Below are 21,285 nucleotides of genomic sequence, written 5' to 3'. Positions count from 1 at the left end.
AGAAAAGAAAAAAGAAAACAAGAGAATAAGGCATGCCTATAAATGCAAGAAAAATACCCTAGAAAGGACAAATCTAAGAGGTACTGGCCTTAAAGAGGAGGTGGAGAGAGACTGGGGTAGAAAGTTCATTCTAAAGGATAATAAGAGAACTGTTGAATCCTGGAGAATGATATCAATATTCAATTTCAGGAGGATTACAGAACACAACCAGACTTAACCCCAAAAAAGACAACCTTGATATGATTTGGCTGTGTCCCCATCCAAATCTTATCTTGAATTGTAGTTCCCATAATCCCCACATGTCATGGGAGGGACCTGGTGGAAGGTAATGGAATCATGAGGGCAATTACCCCCATCTTGCTGTTCTTGTGATAGTGAGTGAGTTCTCATGAGAGCTGATGGTTTTATTATGGGCTTTTCCCCATTTGACTCTTCTTTCTGCCACCATGTGAAGCAGGATGTGTTTGCTTCCCCTTCTACTATGAATGTATGTTTCCTAATGCCTCCCCAGCCATGCTGAACTGTGAGTGAATTAAACCTCTTTCCTTTATAAATTACCCAGACTTGGGTATGTCTTTATTAGCAACGTGAGAATGGACTAACACAGTAAATTGGTATGAGGAGTGAGGTGCTGCTGCTGTGAAGCTATCCACAAATGTGGAAGCTGCTTTGGAACTGGGTAATAGGCAGTGGTTGGAACAGTTTGGAGGGCTCAGAAGAAGACAGGAAAATGTAGGAAAGTTTGGAACTTCCTGGAAACATGTTAAATGTCTTTGAGTACAATGCTGATAATGATATGGACAATGAAATCCAGGTTGTGGTGGTCTACGATGGAGATGAGGAACTTCTTGGGAACTAGAATAAAGGTCACTCTTGCTATGCAAAGAGATTGGCGGCATTTTGCCCTTGCCACACAGATCTGTGGATCTTTAAACTTAGAGAGATGATTTAGGGTATCTGGCCGAATAAATTTATAAGCAGCAAAGCATTCAAGAGGTGTCAGAGCATAAAAGTTTGGAAAATTTGCAGCCCGACAATGTGATAGAAAAGAAAAAAAGTATTTTCAAGAGAAATTCAAGCCTCTCCAATATAGCCTCCACATTTCAGTAGTCTTTCTAGAATACAGATTTAGTCATGGTATTTCTTTGCTTTTGCTGTGTCAATGATTTGTCATTGCACTCAGGAAAGCCCAAACGTCTTACCAGTCCTACCATATTCTCATCCTTGCAAATGCCTCAATTTCTTGACACTCCTTTACTCTTGATCCAAACTTCAACTATTTTAACCTAAATGTCCTATGCTCACATGCTTTGTCTTATTAGTTTGTATCATGCTTCTATAAAAGAATTTCACAGACTTGGTAATTTATAATGAATAGAAGTTTATTTGGTTCATGGTTCTGGAGGCTGGAAAGTCCAAAATCATGGAGCTACTTCTGGGGAGATACTTCTTGTTGTGCCATAACATGATAGAAGGCATCCCATGGGAAGAAAGCCGATGTGAGAGAACAAGAGGAGGATGAACTCTCTTTTATAACAAACCTGCTCTTGTGATAATGACATTAATCCTTTCATGTGGGTGGTGGCTTTATGACTGAAACAACTTCCATTTGGTGCCATCTCTCAACATTGCTGAATTGGTGGTTAAGTTCCAAGACATGAACTTTAAGGAACACATAAAAACCATAGAACACTTGTTTGGTTATATTAACCTTTTTTTTGGCCTTGGCTACTTCCCATATCTACCTTTCATTTACCTGAAGTACCTAATGGGTACTCACTAAATATGTGTTTATTAAAAACATTGGTAATTATACTACCTTTAAACTTTCTTTCATTGGGAAAATAAAGCTTACTGTTTCTTCAAGGAAAATTTAAAGGAAGTCAAGAAATGGTTGTGTTTTAAGCAAAACTTAGAAGTTTGAGGCACATAAACTCAATTAAATAAATTGAACTTTTTTTAGATTGTTTCACTAAGTATATCAGATATTGAAAAGTTATTCATCTGGTGTGATATTAGCTTCAATAAATATCCAATGTTTTTATGATTGTTCTGAATATATAAGAAATAACTTGTCATTTTGGGGTCACATTTTAGGGAGAAAGTTAAGAATTATATGAAAGTGTCCATGGCGAAGCCATGGTATAACTACTGAACTATTTTTCCATGAGTTGACATAGACTCAGGGAGTTTAACAAGCATTTATTTGCATTCATGTAGTAATATGAATGTAACAGGGCACTTAGTTGGGTCATATTTGTGGCTAAAACAGTTCAGTATTCAAGTTAAGCCCCATTGCTTCTTGAGCATATCCACTTGAATTGGGACTTGAATACTACTGATTGTTGGAATTGGATGGTATCCCTTTCCCACATTTTTGTTTGCATTTATTAATTGATGAATTTTAAACTCTGACCAAATGCACTTGTGTGTATGCAAATATTCAGAATGGAATAGAACAATGTTGGGCTCTTATCAGATACCAGAGAGCAAACAAAAGAAGCTAGAGAGGAATCTCACTAAATAAATATGGTCTTGACAGGAGGGTAGACTTAGGAATTGGTGAGAATTGTTGATTACCAATATAGTAGTGACTGATCTTCACCCAACACAGCTCATCCACTCTGTCCTTTGGGAAATATAACAAACAAATCGGGCACAAAACTGCCACCATCTTTTGTAGCTTTCTTCTATGAGATGTCTCACAGATTGAGGACTTGGTAACTCTTACACTATAAAATTTTTCCAGAACTGTGAGTAGTGAGAGGCAATGGCAATGAAACACCTGTGCATATTAAGATATGATGCTAGTCATGCTAATCACTGAGGTTTCTATTCTCCAGATGTGTGTCTCTATTGGGATCATCTGATGATCACTGATATCTTTAAAGTACATCAGTGCCAGTTCATAGGTGTATACAGATATGCTTGGAAGTTCTCCAAACTATGGAAGACATGAATCAAGCAAAAAAACTAGATTACTATTAGTCAGAACAAGTACTTGGAGCATCATATTTGGGACATTTGTATACTTAACTCATTCGTACTTATAAGTCACTTAACGTTTGTGATATACTTGCTATGTAATATAATGTTAACAAAATTTGTATTAGCTGATCATAGTACTGTAGAAATATTTTCCACCAAGTTAAGAAGCTCACAGAAGATGAAAATTATGGAATAGAATACATATTCTTTGCTCTTGGAATCAGCCTGTATTGGCTAGTATGCAAGAATGGATTAAACTATGGATTAAACTTAAACTATGGGTTAAATATGATTATGTATGTTTTCTATAACAATTTATTTTAACATACAATATTATAGCATTTTCCACTCTTGATAGCTTTTTAGTACATTATTTACCATGATTATAAACATGAGTATATCTAATCTATATAACTAAAGCAATGAGTTGAATGAAGATGTTTTCTTTGGCACATCACAAATGTTCATGAAGGTGCTTCTATCTAATACAGGCTGATTCCAAGGCAATGAGAAAGTTAGGAATTATAAGAAAGTGTCTATGGTGAAGCCATAATGTAGATACTGAACATGGACTCAGGGAGTTTAAGAAGCATTTATTTATATCTATGTGGTAACATGAATGTAATGCGACATTTAGTTAAGTCCTATTTGTGGTGAAAATAGTTTAGTGTTCAAGTTAAGTCCCATTACTCCCTGAGCATATCCACTTGAATTGGGACTTGAACACTACTGATTGTTGAAATTGGATGGCATCCCCTTTACCACATTTTTGTTTGCATTCATTAATGGATAAGCTTTTAAACTCTGACCCAGTATGCAACCCAGCCTGATGCACCCAATATCTTCTTGTCCTTGGTATTTACTATACTTCTTACCTTCTATGAGTTTCTTAATTGAAAATACTTGATAGAATAATTTATTTTAATATTTGTATACAAACCTTTAGAGCTATATTTATGATGGGTTTAGGCAGTTGAGGTTGTTAACACAGCAATATTCTAGCAAAATTCGCCCAGTATCTTCTTGTCCTTGATATTTAATGGTATGTTTCTGTTAATTTCTCTGTGAAGTTCTAACACATTTTACAGTGTTGGCAGAAAAATAATTTTCTAGGTAATCTTCAAATTTTTACATAAAATATATTACAAAATGCCATGTTTGTTTTTAAAACTTTGAAATAAATTAACAGTTTTACTTTAAGAATTAACTTAAATCATTTATAAGATGCTTAATTTTAGTAAAAGGGCAAGATAAGCAGTATTCATAGCAGAAAACAGTATATTGATAAAGGTATTATTTTCAAAATTTCAATCCATGTCATAGGCAGTTCAGTTGTCTATAGAAAATATTTTCTCAATCTTAAATTATACTTTAATTGAATTTTTCTTAGTATACAGTTTAATATTTGAAGTTAAATTTTAGTTAAATTAGCACACATTTTTGATTGATTATTATTTAAAATGTGTAATGGTAGGGTTATATCAATTGGTTGCATTAAATTCTCTATTAAAAAAATGGACAAATGTTACACAGCAAAACATAACAAAAAACCGAGAAGAAACAAAACAAGCAAAAACAGACTAAACATGTTCTGATTTAGGAGAGTAGGTGCTATGGGCTGCTGATGAAACTTTGTATCTGATTTTACCACTTGTGTACCTACCCATCTCATAGAATTGCTATACAAGTAAATGATTTAGGAGGAGGTTCATCTTGTTAATTTTGGACTATTTGGTGCCTAGTAGCTTAAATTCATACTGAAGACATTAGGAAACAGGTTCTTCAAAAGAAACATACTGTCAACTTTAAACAAGTGTATAATACTGTAAAGGACTATCAGTAATTTGGAGCAAAGGTACCATAAAGATCCAAAGTACATTATTAATAATTTGTATGTGCCACAGTGCCTTTCTCTGAGGATCTCTTGAAGAACTTTGTTAAACTTTATAAATATATTCATTTTCACAGACAGTGGAAACTGTATTCTAATCCATTAGCATGTCGCATTTAATTAATGTGCAACTAGATTTGCACGTCAAGAAACAGGACAAATAACTCTCCACAGAGTGATAATTTAACAGCAGTGTCATGGCACTTCTCAGTAGAAAGAGTGATTCAGCATTATCTTATAATGCCACCTCCAGTTTCATTGTGCTTATACTTGCCTCATCTTTCTCATTCTAATTTGGGCAAATTTAGGCCACTGTCAGGGTTTCATAATTTCCAGGGACTGGATACCAGAGCAATATCCTTGGAGCTGGAATTTTCAGAGATTATTTTATTGTTTCCTCCTTTTTTACTTTCTCTAACAAACTCTAATTGTTTGCAGATCTGAATTGTAGGCCACACTTAGAAACTACCCTCCTAGTTTGAATCTCAATTACTTTCTTTCATTTTGCCTCTGGGTTAGGCATCTATAAGCCCCTGCCCCAGTGTTGACTTTATTATTTGGGGAGTAAGCGGGAGGAGGAGTGAGGCAGAACAGTATAATGGGGTTGAAATAGTACCTACCCTATAGGATAGTTGTGGAAATTAAGTGAGTAAAACACTTAGAAGATGCTTGACGTATTGTAGCTCTAGAAAATGTCAACTTTTATTGTTATTAATGTGGTCTGCATTATAGGCGCATTCACTTGTAATTCTGTGTTGAGGACTTTACATTTATTATTTCCAGTGTCTTTAAAATTATTTTTGTATGATATGTATTCATTGTTTGTCTTCAGAAAACTTTATAATTCTTACCTTTCCTTAATTGTTTAATCTTGTAATATTCTTGTCAGGGTTTCGTATCGGAATTCTGTTAGCATCATAAAATGAGTTGGGAGTGTTCCCAATTTTCTGTTTTCTGAAAAAATGTATGTAAGATGGGCATTACCACTTTCTTGCATGTTTAGAAGAATTCACTGTAGAAGTCATCTTTATTTATGGGAACATTTCTATTTCCGGTTTCAATTTCTATCATTGTTATAGTGCTTTTAATATTTTCTAATTCTTGTCTACATTTGGTTAACATTTTTGTACTAGTTACTTTTCATTTCATCCAATTTTTAAAATTTGTAAGCCTAAAGTTATTCATAACAGCCTCTTACTAGCTTTTTAATTCCCTTTTTAATCCTGCTATTGGATATTTATGACTTTTGTTATGTATTCTTACTCCTATAAGGGCTTATCAATGTTTTTGTCTTTTCAAAGAATAATTTGTTCTATTGTTTCTCCGTCGTATACTTGTTTCTAATTTACTAATTTAGCCATAATATTTAATATTATCATTTTTCTACTTTTTAAAAAGTTTGCTCTTAAATTATGGGCTCTTTTGAGGTCAATACTAGTTCATTGGATTTCAACCTTTCTTATTTCTATTTTATAAATTTAAATCTATAAAACCCTTTATGTGGAAGTGCTTTAGCTAATTTCAAAGTATTTGATGGTTTCTAGATGTTGTGATTGTTACTTTTAGCTAAATTCCAGTATGATTAGTTTGTGTTGTCTGTAAAAATTAAATCAATTGAAGTTAACTTATATTTACTATATGACCCCAATTTGGTTAATATTTATAAATATCTCATATGCCATTGGAAAAAAAAAGGGTATATTTTGCCACTGGATGAAATATTCTATATAGGTGAATGAAATGTATTTGTTAGGCTATTATTCACATTTTCTATATTCTTACTGATTTTCGATCTGCCTGTTATAATGCTTACTGAAAGAGGCACACTACACTCTTCCCCTGTTGTTGTAAATTTGTCTATTTCTCCTTGTGACTGTGTACATTTTTGTGATGTATAATTTGAGAATTTACTTTTAGAGGCATCAATTGTAATATTGTTATATCTTCCGTGTAGATTGATTTTTGTCATTGTAAAATGTCATCTTTACCTCTAATAATGCTTCTTGCATTTCTGTCTAGTTTATATGATATAATAGCTACACCAACTTTTTTTGATTATTGTTTTCAGAGTATATTTCTCTCTGCTTACATTTAACTCTTCTGACTTCTCAATTTTTTTATTTGTTTTTTTTTTTCAGTGAGAGACATATTTAATCCACTTACATATTGACGTCTCAATATATGTAGTCCACTCGTATTTGATGCAATTAATGTTGCATTTTGTTTTAAATTTGTAATTTTATTATTGTTTTCTATTTTCTCACTGTTTTATATCTTTATTAACTTTTTTGTTTCCTTTTGGATTTTTTAAATACTTCAGTTTTCAAGTTTAGAGCTTATAAATGCTTATTACATCTTCTTTTTTGATTATTGTATGTATTATAATATGCATTCTTAACTTACAAAGTCTACTATTATTTGTCTTGATATCTTACCAGGTAATGAAGGATTTTAACACTCTTTGCCTCATTAATCCTTTCACACTTATGAACCATTCAGGTGTTAAAAGTTTAATTCTATGCCTATTTTAAATCTGACATGATGTAATTACAGTTACAAATATAATTACAATCACATGATATAACAGTTAATAAAGTTAATGTGTATTTATATTTTAAAATTGATATTTCCCTTTTCTTAATTATTTTATATGTGGGTTCATTTTCTTTCCACTTGAAAAACACCCTTTAGTAGGCTTTAGATTTAGAATCTGTAGTAGACAATTATTTCATTATTTTCTGAAATAAAAAAGATCTGTTCCACCATCATTCTTGTTTTCTCCGACTAGTTTATTTTAGTATGACAACTATACTTCTTTGAAAATAACATTTCACTGTGTTCTTATTGAATTGTTTTTGTTGAGAAATCTGCTGTCAATCTAATTATTGCTCTTTCAAAGGTAATCTGCACATTTTCTCTGGCTGCTTTCAAGGTTTTCTTTTTATCAGTTTTACCTTGTTTAATGAGTATTTCAAAAGCCATTTGAACTGAACCACCATTTTGTGATTCAGTTACTTTGTCTGGCACTGGAAGATACTGCTAGAGAACCAAATTTCAGGCTCCCCTCTACAAATTTCCCTCCCTAAGATTTTGCTCTTTTAATTAATAAAATACCTTAATTAATAAAATTCCTCTTAATAAATAAAAGAACTCTCATTATCTCTGACATGATTTCATATAGTGGTTTTTGTATTACTACATATTCTTTTAAAGAGAGTTCTCAGTGGGAGGATTGTTTAAAATTATTTACCTGTCAAAACTTGAGGTAGAAGTCTTTGGATAAATTTTAAATAAATAATATTGAACAAAAGAAGATAGAAAAATTAGAATGCATACCTTATTATTCCATTTATAAAAGTTTCAGAAAAGCAATAAGTATTTTGTTATAAAAGTATAAAGAAAAGCTAGTACTCACATGGTTTTTGAATAATGTTTGAATAACAATAACTTCTGAGATGAAAGAAATATTAAATTTAATATATGAGAGAATTATTGTGCGTTGGTAAGTTTTATGTCTTTATTTGTTAAAAAAGAAGTTAACCAAAGAAATAACTCTACAGTGAAGACTCTGAATTCTGATAAGAGAAATTGAAAAGGACTCTAAAAAATGAAAAGATATCCCATATTCATGAATGAGAAGAATTAATATTGTTCAAATGCCTATAATTATTAAAATATCAATGATATTCTTTACAAAAATAGAAAAAAAAACTAATCTAAAATTTGCATTGAACCACAAGAAACTCTATATAGCCAAAGCAATGCTGAGCAGAAAGAACCAAGCTGGAGACATCACATTACCTGACTTCAAAATATACTGTAAAGCTATAATAATTAAAACATCATGGTACTAGTATGAAAACAGATCATTAGAACAGAATAAATAAACTATAAATAAATCTACATATTTAAAACCAATTAAATTTTGACAAAGGTAATAATAATATTTGGGGGAAAATAGCTTCTTCAATAAATGGTACAGGGAAAACTGGATAACTATATACCATAGAATGAAACTAGACCCCTATCTCTCACCATAAAGATTAAATCAAAATGGATTAAATATTTAAATCTAAGATCTGAAACTATAAAATCACTAGAAGAAAACTTTGGAGGAAACACTCTAGACATTGATCTGAGCAAATATTTTTTGGATGAGACATCAGAAGCACAGGCAACAAAAGGAAGCATAGACAAATTGGATCTTATCAAACTTAAAGGTTTTAGCACAGCAAAGGAAATCATAAACAGAGTAAAGAGACACCCTGTAGAGTGAAAGAAAATATTTACAAATTAATCAACTGACAAGAGATTAATAACCAAAATATATAAGGCCCTCAAATGACTCAACAGCAAAAAATAATCTGAGTAAAAAATGAACAAACTATCTAAATAGACATTTCACAAAAGAAGACATACAGATGGCCAACAGGTCTATGAAAAAATGCTCAACATCACTAATCCTCAGGGAAATGTAACTGAAAACCATGATGAGATATAATCTCACCCAAATTAAAATGGCTATTTCAAAAAAGACAAAAAATATCAAATGTTGATGAGGATGTGGAGAAAGGGGAATGCTCCAACAGTGTTGATGAAAATGTAAATTAGTGCAGACACTGTAGAGAAGAGTATGGAGGTTCCTCAAAAAACTAAAAGCAAAACTACCATATTATCCAGCAATCCCACTGCTGGGTATATGTCCAAAAGAAAGAAAATCGATGTATCTAAGTAGCATCTTCACTCCCTTGTTTATTGCAGTTTATTTGCAATAGTCAAGATATAAACTCAACCTAAATGAACTCAGTGGATGAATGGATAAATAAAACATTGTATAAATACACAATAGAAGAATATTCAGCCACGAAAAGTAAAATTCTGTCATTTTCAGCAACATGGATGGATCAGGGAGACATTATATTAAGAGAAAGATCACATGTTCTCACATGTGGAATCTAAAAAAGTCAATCTCATAAAGATAGATAGTAGAATGATGGTTACCAGAAGCTGGAAAGGGAAGGAAGAAGGAGGGGGATAAAGAAATATAGACAAACAAATACGAAAATACCGTTAGATAGAAGGAACAAATTCCATTGTTTAATAGTACAATAGGGCAACTATACTTTACTAGAATTTATTGTATATTTCAAAATTGCTGGAAGAGAAGATTTGGAATTTTACAAACACAAAGAAATAATAAATATTTAAGGTGATGGGTATCTTAATTATCTTGATTTGATCATTACACATTTTATACATGTATCAAAGTATCACATATATAGCATAAATATGTACACATATTATGTATCAATAATTTTTAAAATTTGTTATAAGTTATGACAAATGGACTATGCTGTATATCTTTATATTTAGCAATGAAGATAGAGCATTAAAGGAAAATCACATATATAATTTTATGTTATAGTTATATATTTTAATTGTATGTTATACCATATAATTACATGAAATTGCAATTTAAAAGATAACGTTAGCATAAGTATACATATAATTTGTCCTTATTTCAAATTTTGCTTTTTTAAATTTTAGTGTTTCAAATATCTAGGTCTAACTTTATTATATTTTTAATATATTTGTATGCTGAATAACTGTTTAATTCTCTAAACTTAAATATTCTCATATATTAAAAAATTATATACACAGTGTATAACTGTAAAAATTTATTAGTATTCTTAAAAATACATTTTTTCATTTTCTGTGTGTGCTTCAGAGAAGAGATTATATACATGTATGTATATTGCTGTTTTTATGAGATCCATGTATAACTATTCATTTGAAATATGAATAGCTCCTACATTAAAAAGTATACAGTCCCAGTAGAAAAATATTTACTCAGTGAGTAGAAAAATGTTTACTCAGCTTTTAAAATGTAATCATCTGTTTGATTTCAGTGAGTCTTGTAATTTTTGGCTGTAACAAAATAAAAGAAACAATTGAAGTATCTATTCAGTTTAAGAAAAACTTGGTTACAGTTTTGTTGAGAGTTGGGACAATAACCTAAAGCAAACTGTTGATGAAGAAACATTTCTAATTATGATTATGACTAGCCATGTTAAATCAGATAGTTTTTACAAACATGAGCCTTCAATAACTTATAGAACCAGTTGATTCTTATTTAACACATACAAATTAATTCTATAAATCAATTTGGATTTCAGAAAATTATTTATACTCTATTTTTCTCCAACTTTACTAAATCCAAGATTTGTGGCTACCAAATAACTATGCAGTTTTATACATATGCAAGAGTCTTTTCATGAACATATTCCATTGATATAAAATACAATTATATTGTATAGATAAATGTTAAAAGATTTTATCTTTTAAGACTTATGTTGGAGTCAATTGAAATATTTAAGCACTATTGCAAAACAAATGTACAGAAAAGATATTTTGGAAGAAAACAATTAGAATAAAAGTTACTGCTGATTTAGAAGAAGCAAACGATATAATAAAGTCTACTAGAAGAAACTTTGATATCAAGTTTGAAATATTGGTCTTGAGGACTTTAAAAGAGACTCTTGTAAACAAATCTTTCCGTGGTAAGGGTTGTCTTTTCTTGGAGCACAAGCAAGAGCATATAATCTTAAGTCCTGGAATGATCCTGACCAGACTTCTATCTGGGCAAACCCCATTTGGCCAGCCATAGGCTCAGATGTACGTTTTCAACTGTTAGATTTAATACAAACAGTTCAGTTCGTTTAGAGAAATGGAAGTACTTTGGGTAATGTTTGAAGATGGTAGGCCTAGAAGACAAAGCAGAAGATTATGGGCCATTGGCTGCAGGCTGTCTAGATAAACTAAGCAAAGAAATTAGGAGGGTAGAAAAAAGCAACCTCAATTTGCTTACAGGATGTGTTTGGGAATAACCATAGGTTTTTGGTAGGTTTCTTTAAGGTCACTCAAAAAACAGCCAATCTCAAACATATATTGAGCAAACCTTTCTAGATGAAAAATTTGATAAGCAGATATGGAAATGAAAGTAAAGCTATTTGCAGTCTGTTGGTATATAATAAACCACAGACTAATAAAGTATTTTAAGACACTATATTAGAAAGCAAGTTTGAACATAGGGACTTGATGTATGATTATGTAACATCTGCTGTGAATATTAATAATACTAGTTAATGATTTTTGTTCTCCCATAGCATGTTTGGAAATTGTTTTAAATTAATTTTTAAAATGACTTTTCCTGATCGCCTTTTAGCAGTTTTTGCACAGCATTAATTCATTTTACCCCAATGGGCTAATGCCTTTATGTATGCAAATATATAACCAATCACATGAAGACCTAATTAAACAGTGTACCTCTTTGGGGGTAGTGTTTTAAGAAGTAAAGCTGTGTTTCAAGGACTTCATAATGGAGAGTTTGTTTACATTTAAAATTGTCAGCTGCAATGCCAAATTCTGGCTCTAAATATTAAATTATTTTCAAAAGGATTTTTACTATGCTGCTCTATTTACTCTGTAGTACTTTCAAGATGAATTAAACATTGGTGCTTGTAGCATTTTATAATTCGAGATCATGCCAAACTGAAAATGGAAAAGCTTCTAGGGAATGTGACTTTCTTTCTGAACCAATCAGTATTTCTCAAACTGATCTGTTTCATATTTGATAGGTCTAATTTCCCATGTATACCATTTGTTCTTAATATGCCCTTAGGATTTTGTCAGCTACGTAAAAATTGGATCATAATTTAGATGGCTTTCTCTACTTTTTATTGACTGTGCACAATAAAAAAGAGTTTCTTCAGAGTAAGACTAGCTGTCTTAAAATGATAATTTTATGATTATTTTACATTATATAGAGAGCATAAAAAATCACTGACTATTTATTTTAGAATTAGTGATTTTTTTTTTTTTTTTTGAGATGGAGTCTCGCTGTGTCTCCCAGGCTGGAGTGCAGTGGCGTGATCTCGGCTCACTGCAAGCTCCGCCTCCCGGGTTTGCCATTCTCCCACCTCAGCCTCCCAAGTAGCTGGGACTACAGGCGCCCGCCACCACGCCCAGCTAGTTTTTTGTATTTTTAGTAGAGACAGGGTTTCACCATGTTAGCCAGGATAGTCTCGATCTCCTGACCTCATGATCCACCCGCCTCGGCCTCCCAAAGTGCTGGGATTACAGGCTTGAGCCACCGCGCCTGGCCAGAATTAGTGATATTGTAGAGATATATATATTTTAAAAACCACTGAAGGTCAAAATGTTAATTTTGGAAGTCCTTCAATAATGGATACAAACACAAATTGATAGCAAATGAAGGCTAATTACTATATTAAAGTATAAAAAACTCATCTTTAATTTTAGGAAGTATAATAATATTTTTTAAAAGTTTAAAATGTATGTTTAAAAACATATATAGACTTACTTTTAAAGACAATTATATAATTATAACAAAGTTTAATAATGTCTATATTGTGAACACTTAACTAGGTGCCAGTATTATCCTAGATACTTTTCAGGATTCTTTCTATTTAATTCTTGTAATTACCTTACATGATATATATTATGCACAGTGTACAAGTGAAACAACTAAGGCTAAGAATATTGAAAGACAGTTCTCAATAGTATAATCTGTAAGTATATTTATTGTCAACTTTTATTTCAGATTTTTAAAAAAATATCATAAGGATATTTGTATAGCAACAGCATTAGAAGATAGAGAAAGCATAATTAATTCATGCAGATGGCAGAATTTTTTCTCTGAGCAGTAAAATAAAGATAATGTCTTCCTCTGTTTGCCGTATTGCTATACTTTAGAATGCTGTGGTTTCCTAAGTTTAGATTTCTTCAGATGTCACACAAACCCGCTGTGTGCTCAGCATCTACATTGGCTTATCTTTATATCACTGTCTTGTGATTTTGGGCGCAAGAAGAATTGAAATATGCTACCTTTCATGCTATTAGTAACAGGTATCTTTGTCTCTGACCCAGTAATCTTCTGCCAGAATCCAAAAAATTTGGCAGATGAATTTGTTGGCTTGCAAATATGGTAAAATTTGAGACTTTTCACAGTTCTTCACAAAGTGAACTTAATTTATCTTCCCAAAGATGATGTAGGCAGTGACTGGGAAACCTTGCGTATTTGAGACCAGGTTGGTCTTCTGAAGTTGCTTTTTTGTACATGCAACCTGCCTTCATAATAACAGCAGGCCTCTACTTGGGAAATATAACATTCAACAAATGAAATTTGCTCATTTTGAAATATAATTTATTTTGCTAAGCAGAGTGTTTTCTACTTATATGGTCAAATCAATCAGTCTTTCTTCATAGCTTTAGAATTTTGTGCTATAGTTAGAAAGGCTTTGTCACACTTATGTTGCAAAGTAATTTACCTATGTTTTGTCCTTACACTTTCATGTTTTTATGTTTAGTACTTGAATCATAAAACAGTTTGGAAATTTTTCGGGGATGTGCTATGTGGTATGAATCAAACCGGTTTTGTTCCAAATGCCGACGCAGTTTTCCTGAAAATATTGACTTTGTAGCATATCTTCCAATTGATTTATGATGAAAACCTTATTAAACACTAAAGTATCTTGTGCATTTAGGTCAGTTTTAGATATACTACAACCTTGACATAATGTCAATACCACTCTTAATTTCTGAGGCTTAAAAGTATGTTTTAATATTTTTTTAGAGTTAATTAACTCATATTGCTTTCCTTCTACATTACTCTTTTAGGTATTTCTTATGTTTACTTCAAAAAGTAACATAAAGTTACTCTTTCCTATTTAAATCAATAGCTAATAGCAGGCATCCTTGTCTCTTTCCTCACTTCAGATAGAGTATTCAGTATTTCACCAATGAGAGCACTGTTTGCTAGGAGTTTCTCTCTTACATACTATTTGTTTGTTTCTATACTTTGTTTTGTTGTCATGAATGAGTACTGATTTTTCAAATTACCATTTTTATACTGCTTTATTTCTTCAATGTTTCAGCAGATTGATTTTGAATGTTAAACTAATCTTACGCTGCTGAAATAAATCTTACTTGGTCATGATACATTATCCCAGATAGATAGATTATATAGAGAGTCAGGTAGATTTTATTTGCTAATATTTTGTGTATAATTTTGATCTATATTAGTAAGAGAAATGGCAATTTTCCTTCTTTAATGTTGTGTTGAAAGTGTTATATGTTTATTTTCTATTCTCTGGAGCAGTTTATTATAATTTTTTCTTTTTTCTTTCATTTATCTATTTATCACATCCATAAATATACCTTTCTTTCCTTCTTTTCTCTCCAACAAACTGCTATCAAATATTTGAGTAAGTACCCATTTCTGATGACTATATGATGTGGCAAATATGGCTACCATATGATGCCAGAAATGAGATTGCTGGAACACATGGTAATTCCATTTTTAGTTTTGAAGAAACTCCATATAATGGCTATACTAATTTGTACAATTTCACCAACAGTGTACAGAAGTCTCCTTTTCCCTACATCGTTGCCAACACTTATGAGACTAAAGAATTTGAATTTAATTTTTTAAGTACAATACAGCACATTGAAGAGTTTAAAACAGAAGTTTGAAACAATCTTACTTGTTTTTCTAGCTACTGCGTAATAATGGATTAAAGAGAATAAGAAGTAGTTTGAGTGAGGGATGGGGAGGACTTGGACTTATGTAATAGTAGCAGCATGTTGAGAAGTAGTTTGACTCTTAAATAAAGGTAAAGACAAGGTAATTGGATGTGGAGTGTAAAGAAAAGAGAGGAACAAAGATGATTCCAAAGATATTGGCTGTAACAACTCACTGAAAGCTATTATTTAATAAGATAGTGAATATCCAAGGATAAGCAAATTTTACTAAGGGAGGAAGGAAGCATGGAGAATAAAGAGTTCCCATTTTGAGACAAGTTTGAGGTGCTTCTTAGACATCCCAGGTCTGATTTTAAGTAGGCAATTGAATATGTAAGTTGTGTTCAGGAAAAAAATTTGGGCTAGGGCATTTATTTTGAGGAATCATCAGCATATAGATAGTACTTAAAGCTGCAAAAATGGATGATCTCGGTGAGAAAGCGAGTCTAGTGAGTGGGGAAAACTGAATGAAAAGACACGTCTTGAGACACTCGAACATTAAGTTTGAGAAGATGAGGCATCCAGCAAAGAAAGTTTAAGAGAGGTCATTAGTAAGGCAAAAAAAACAAACAAACAAACAAAAAAAACAACCCTTAGGAGAATGTTTACTGTCACTAAAGCTAATTTTTATTTAAGTTTTTCAAGAAGAAGGAAGTATTAACTGTGTAATGTTGTTGAGAGTTAAAGTAAGGTAAAGACTAAGAATTGCCCATTAGATTTAGCAACGTGGCTATCATTAATAAGCTTGACATGAACATGTTTGTTGGGGTTATGGGGATGAAACTGTAATTGGGACAGATGTAGGGAAAATGGAGGAGAGAAAGAATGGTGACATTGAGTATAAACAACACTTGAGAATGCTGAGTAATTTGATGAAAGTTGAAGTAGCTATGGAGTTATGGGGAGCATTTTCTTAAGTTGAGGAGTATTATGAAAATGATCCAAAGAGGGAAAAAAATTCTGATGATGTAGAGAAAGAAGATGTTATTTGCTAGGGAGAATTTTCAGGTAGGTAAGATGAAATGGTATATACTGCACAAACAGGAAAATCCAAAGGGGAATATCAACTGTCTATCCACTGTAAAAGGGAATGCAGAGTAACAGGTGAACACATGAAGGTAGGTCTGGTAGTGGGAGAATGTGGATGTTGTCCTCTGAGGGCTAATTTTTTTTTTCATGTATTAAGTAGTTAGGGCGTTGTTGAAGGTAAGAAGTAGAAAAGATTAGTTAGAAACTTCAGAAAAGTATTATTGAAATTGTCACTTTCTAGAGTGGAAAAGTGAATTAAACAGATAATTTATTAGGATGCCAGTTAATCTCTAGGACCCCACTTGAGGTTTGTAAGTTTGTAAGCTTATATTTAAAGTGAGATAGAATAGCATGCTTTATTAGTTTTTTCTCACATTACTATACAGAATTATCTGAGACTAGGTAATTTATAAAGAAAAAAGATTTAATTGGCTCACAGCTCTGCAACCTGTACAGAAAGCATGATGCTGACATCTGCCCAGGTTGTGGGGAGGCCTCAGGAGACTTACAATCACTGCAGAAGGCAAAGAAGGAGTAGGCACATCACATGACCAGAACAGGAGCAAGAAAAAATACAGGGAAGGGGCTCTATACACTTTTAAACAACCACATCTCATGAGAATTCACTATCATAAGAACAGCAATGAGGGGATAGTGTTAAACCATTCATGGTAAATCCACCCCCGTAATCCAATCACCTCTCATCAGACCCCACCTCCAATATTGGGGATTACAATTTGACACGAGATTTGGATGGAAACACATATCCAAACTATATCATATGGTTACTGTCATTTTTCAGCTGTATTCAACTACTTTGGTGCAGACATAGAAGAGAGAAAGAACTGGTTTCTCCAAGGTTGGAGGTACAAATTTTACTACACGTGGAGACTCAATAATGCCCCTCTCACAAAATTTTCATATCCTAATTTCTGGAAACTGTGGCTATTACCTCGTATGGCAGAGAGATTTTTTGCAAGTGTGATTACATTAAAGTTCTTGAGCTGTACAAGTTATCCTCGCTTATGCAGATGTGCCAGATGTAATCACAGGATTCCTTATGAAACATTCAGAAGGTCAGAATGGGGATAAGGTGATGTGAAGGTGAAAGTGGGGTTAGAGTGTTGCAGCTGTGAGTCAAAGACGGCCAAGAAGGCTCTAGAAGCAAGAAGAGGGAAGAAACAAATTCTCCCCTGGAATTTCCAGAAGGAGCCAGATCTATTGATACCTTCATTTTAGACACATGAGACTGATTTTAGGCTTCTGTCTGCCAGCACTGTGAGATAATACATTTATGTTGTTTTAAGCCATTATGTTTTAGGCAATTATGTCAAATTATTAGAGAGCTGGGAAAATAAAAAACCTGTGTATAGAGAGAGGGACTTCTGAAATCAAGATTTTGGAAGGTGTTAAGGACTGGATTTTTGTTTCTCTCAAAATTCATATGTTGACCCCTGATATGATGGTAATTGGAGGTGGGGTCTTTGGCAGGTAATGAGGTTAAGATAAAGTCATGAGAATAAAGCCCTTATGATGTGATTAGTGTCCTTATAAAAAGAGAAAGAGAGACCAGAGCCTTTTCTTTCTCCATCATGTAAGCACACAATGACAAGCAACTCTTTATAAGCCAAGAAAAGGGCTCTCACTAAGAACTGAATCTGTCAGCACCTTGATCTTGCAATTCGTGGCCTCTATAGCTGTAAAAGAAATATCTGTTGTTTAAGTCACCCAGTCACCCAGTCTATGGTGTTCCATAGCAGTCCAAGATGACTGAGACAAAGTGTGAGTATTTATGGTTCTAGATTTGAATCATCAATATATAAGATAGAGATGACATGTAGGACAAATCATTGGAAGTGATAATGTCAAAGAATGAGAAATCAGGGGTATATGATCTTATACAAGAATAGTTAAAATATACATAATAATGGCAGTTGTGGTAGTAGAGAGAATTTCCAGGAAGCTAAGGTAATACTGACCAACGAATTCCAAAAATCTTAAAAATAACTGTAACAGATCAACAAGCATAAAATCCAGAGCTTCAGCATAGAAACTGGTGAACATATAAACCTTACTTTGTAAGTAGAAAAATAACCACTAATTTCCAGCAGAGTTAGTTACCTTTCAAGCTTCTGCTGGAAGCCCTTGCAGAGGGGCAGTGGAGGGCTGTGGGGGTTATGGGAAAACTGTACTGAAAAAAGAAGAGAAATAAAGTGGATGGGAATGAGATGAATGCACATCCAAAAAAGAAAGTGCATCCTTAGTGTGAACTTACTAAAAGAGAGCCCTGCTAAATCAGACTACTGACTCCAGGAAAACAAAGGGACACAGAACATGTTGTGGTTATCTCAGAAAGACAGCGCTTCTAGAGGAAAAAAGGGTAATAAAGGAAGGGAGAATTTTCCTTTTGAGACTGGGTAATAACTAGTAAAAGATGTAAAGGATGGAAATTTAAATTCAACAAGACAAAAATAAGCAAAGAAAGTCAAATAAATTATAACTATTCTCCCATCCCCACTCCCAAAAAGTCATCCATTTAAAAATGCCACTTTATTTTACTAACAGAGGAAAATTATTTTAAATTAGGAATACTGCAACCACTTTAAACCATCAAACTTGATGAGAAAATGCACAGAAGTAAACATTTGGTACCTATGTTAACCAACTACACAAAGCTCATCAAAGTCCCCACAAATAACATGACCCTGAAAATTGAATTATATATATTCTTACAATTCTTTTTAGCTGTAAAGACAAAAACATCCTAAGTTAGGAATTCAAAAACTAAAAAATAGACAAGAAATGGGAATAAATGAAATGGGAATTTATTGAATACAAGAAAGAAATTAATAAAAAAGAGACAACATTGTACCATAAAAAAATTAAATTATAATGCACTCAAGGAATAGGAGATTTGAATAAATATTTAGTTAGAATCATTGAAGACAGGCAGAAAACAAGCAAGATAATAAAACATCACTGTAATAAATAAAAGAAGTATAATGAATTCAATTTAAAAAATGGTTGAAATGAAAGAAAGGCAAAGAAGATTGAATATATACATTTATAATTAGAGTCCCTAAATAATAAAACAAACAAAAACATGGAACTTATACATGAAATTATAATTCAAGAACACTTTCAAGAAATGAAGAAAACCCTGGACCAATATATTGAAATGGGCCATAGAAAAAATGACCCAGAGCACTCAGATCTGAGGCATAGTCTAATGAAACTGTCAGATTTAAAAGATAAAGAAATTCTCAGAGCCTCAAACAAAAGAGCAAATGATTTGCCAGAGCAATAAAATTAGGCTGGTATCAGAATTCTTAACAGTAACATCAAAGCAAAACAAAAATAAAACAGCTTTTTCAAGAAACTCAAGAAAAGAAAGTCTGAACCAATTACTACTAATCCTCATTATTAGCAGATTCTGTATTTGCAAATTTGCCCACTTTCTAAAGTTTATTTGTAACTGCAAAACTAATACTCTTAGCGCTGTATAAGTCATTTGTTTGCATGCACATGGACAAAGTGTGAAAAATTTGTATCAACTGACATGTGATGTGAGCTTTCCCATCTGACATTAAAGAAAGCAACACTCTGCCTTCTGGCTTTAGCTCACATACTGTAAACAAAATATTTTGTTTGTGGTCTATTTATTGCCACATTTTTGTGCTTTTTGTTGATGATTTTGCTGTTTAAAATGTCCCTCAAGCATAGGGAAGTGCTGAACACTGAACACTGAAGTCTAATGTTTATAAGCACAAGAAGGCTGTGATATGCCTTACGGAGAAAATATGTATTTTAGATAAGCTATGTTCAGGCATGAGTTACAGTGCTGTCTATCATGAACTCAATGTTAATGAATCAACAATATGTTTTTAATAGGTATCAAAAGAAACACACATAAAGCAAAGTGATATTTAGATTAATTGATGAAAATGTTCTAATCAGAGGCTCACAGGAACCTAGTGTTGTATTTCCGCTGGGAGCAATAATTCAGTGTTCCCTAACTCAGCATTTATGAGATTACTTTACAAAACAAAAATACCACTAATAAGGAGAATCAACTGTCTTTTATATCAAGCCAATATTTTCTTTGAGTATGAAGGCCATAAAGATACAGTTTTAAACATATAAGTACCCAGAAAACGCAGTATCAATTAGCCCTTCTTTAGCAGTGTACTGGAGATGAACTTACAAGCTTCATCTAAATAAGACATAACTGGGAAAAGATCAGCAAATCGTTGATGGTGAGCATTTAGTATATTAGATGTAGATCTAAGATTAAAGCAAAAGCAGACTGAGGTTGGAACAGCCATATGCAAATATATGTTATGGCAAAGTAGAAATAATGAAACTTAAAGAATGCAGAGGGGAAAAAAGGGAAAAGAAGATTTGATTTTTATTCAGGAAATAGATGAGAGGTAAAAAATACCATAAAAATTAACACATAAACAAAGAACATAGAAACAAAAATATAAACAATTTAATCATCAAAACGAAGTTTAAAATAAAAAAAAATATATCACATAGAAAAGAAATAGAAAATATAATCATAACAAAATAAGATGACAGGGTTGAAACCAATTATATCAGTTATATCAATAAGTATAAATGAGGTTAAGTCATCTATTAAAAGGACTCCAAAACAAGTCCCAATTGTGTATTCTATTCAAGATAACCTAAAATAAAATGATTCAGAAAGTGTAAACATAAAGATAGACAAGGATGTACTAGGCAAAATAAACCATAAGAAAGGGACTGAAATC

This window comes from Mandrillus leucophaeus, unplaced genomic scaffold, assembly GCF_000951045.1.
Source record: "Mandrillus leucophaeus isolate KB7577 unplaced genomic scaffold, Mleu.le_1.0 Scaffold362, whole genome shotgun sequence".
In the NCBI taxonomy this organism is placed as follows: domain Eukaryota; kingdom Metazoa; phylum Chordata; class Mammalia; order Primates; family Cercopithecidae; genus Mandrillus; species Mandrillus leucophaeus.
This window is presented reverse-complemented; position numbering follows the sequence as displayed.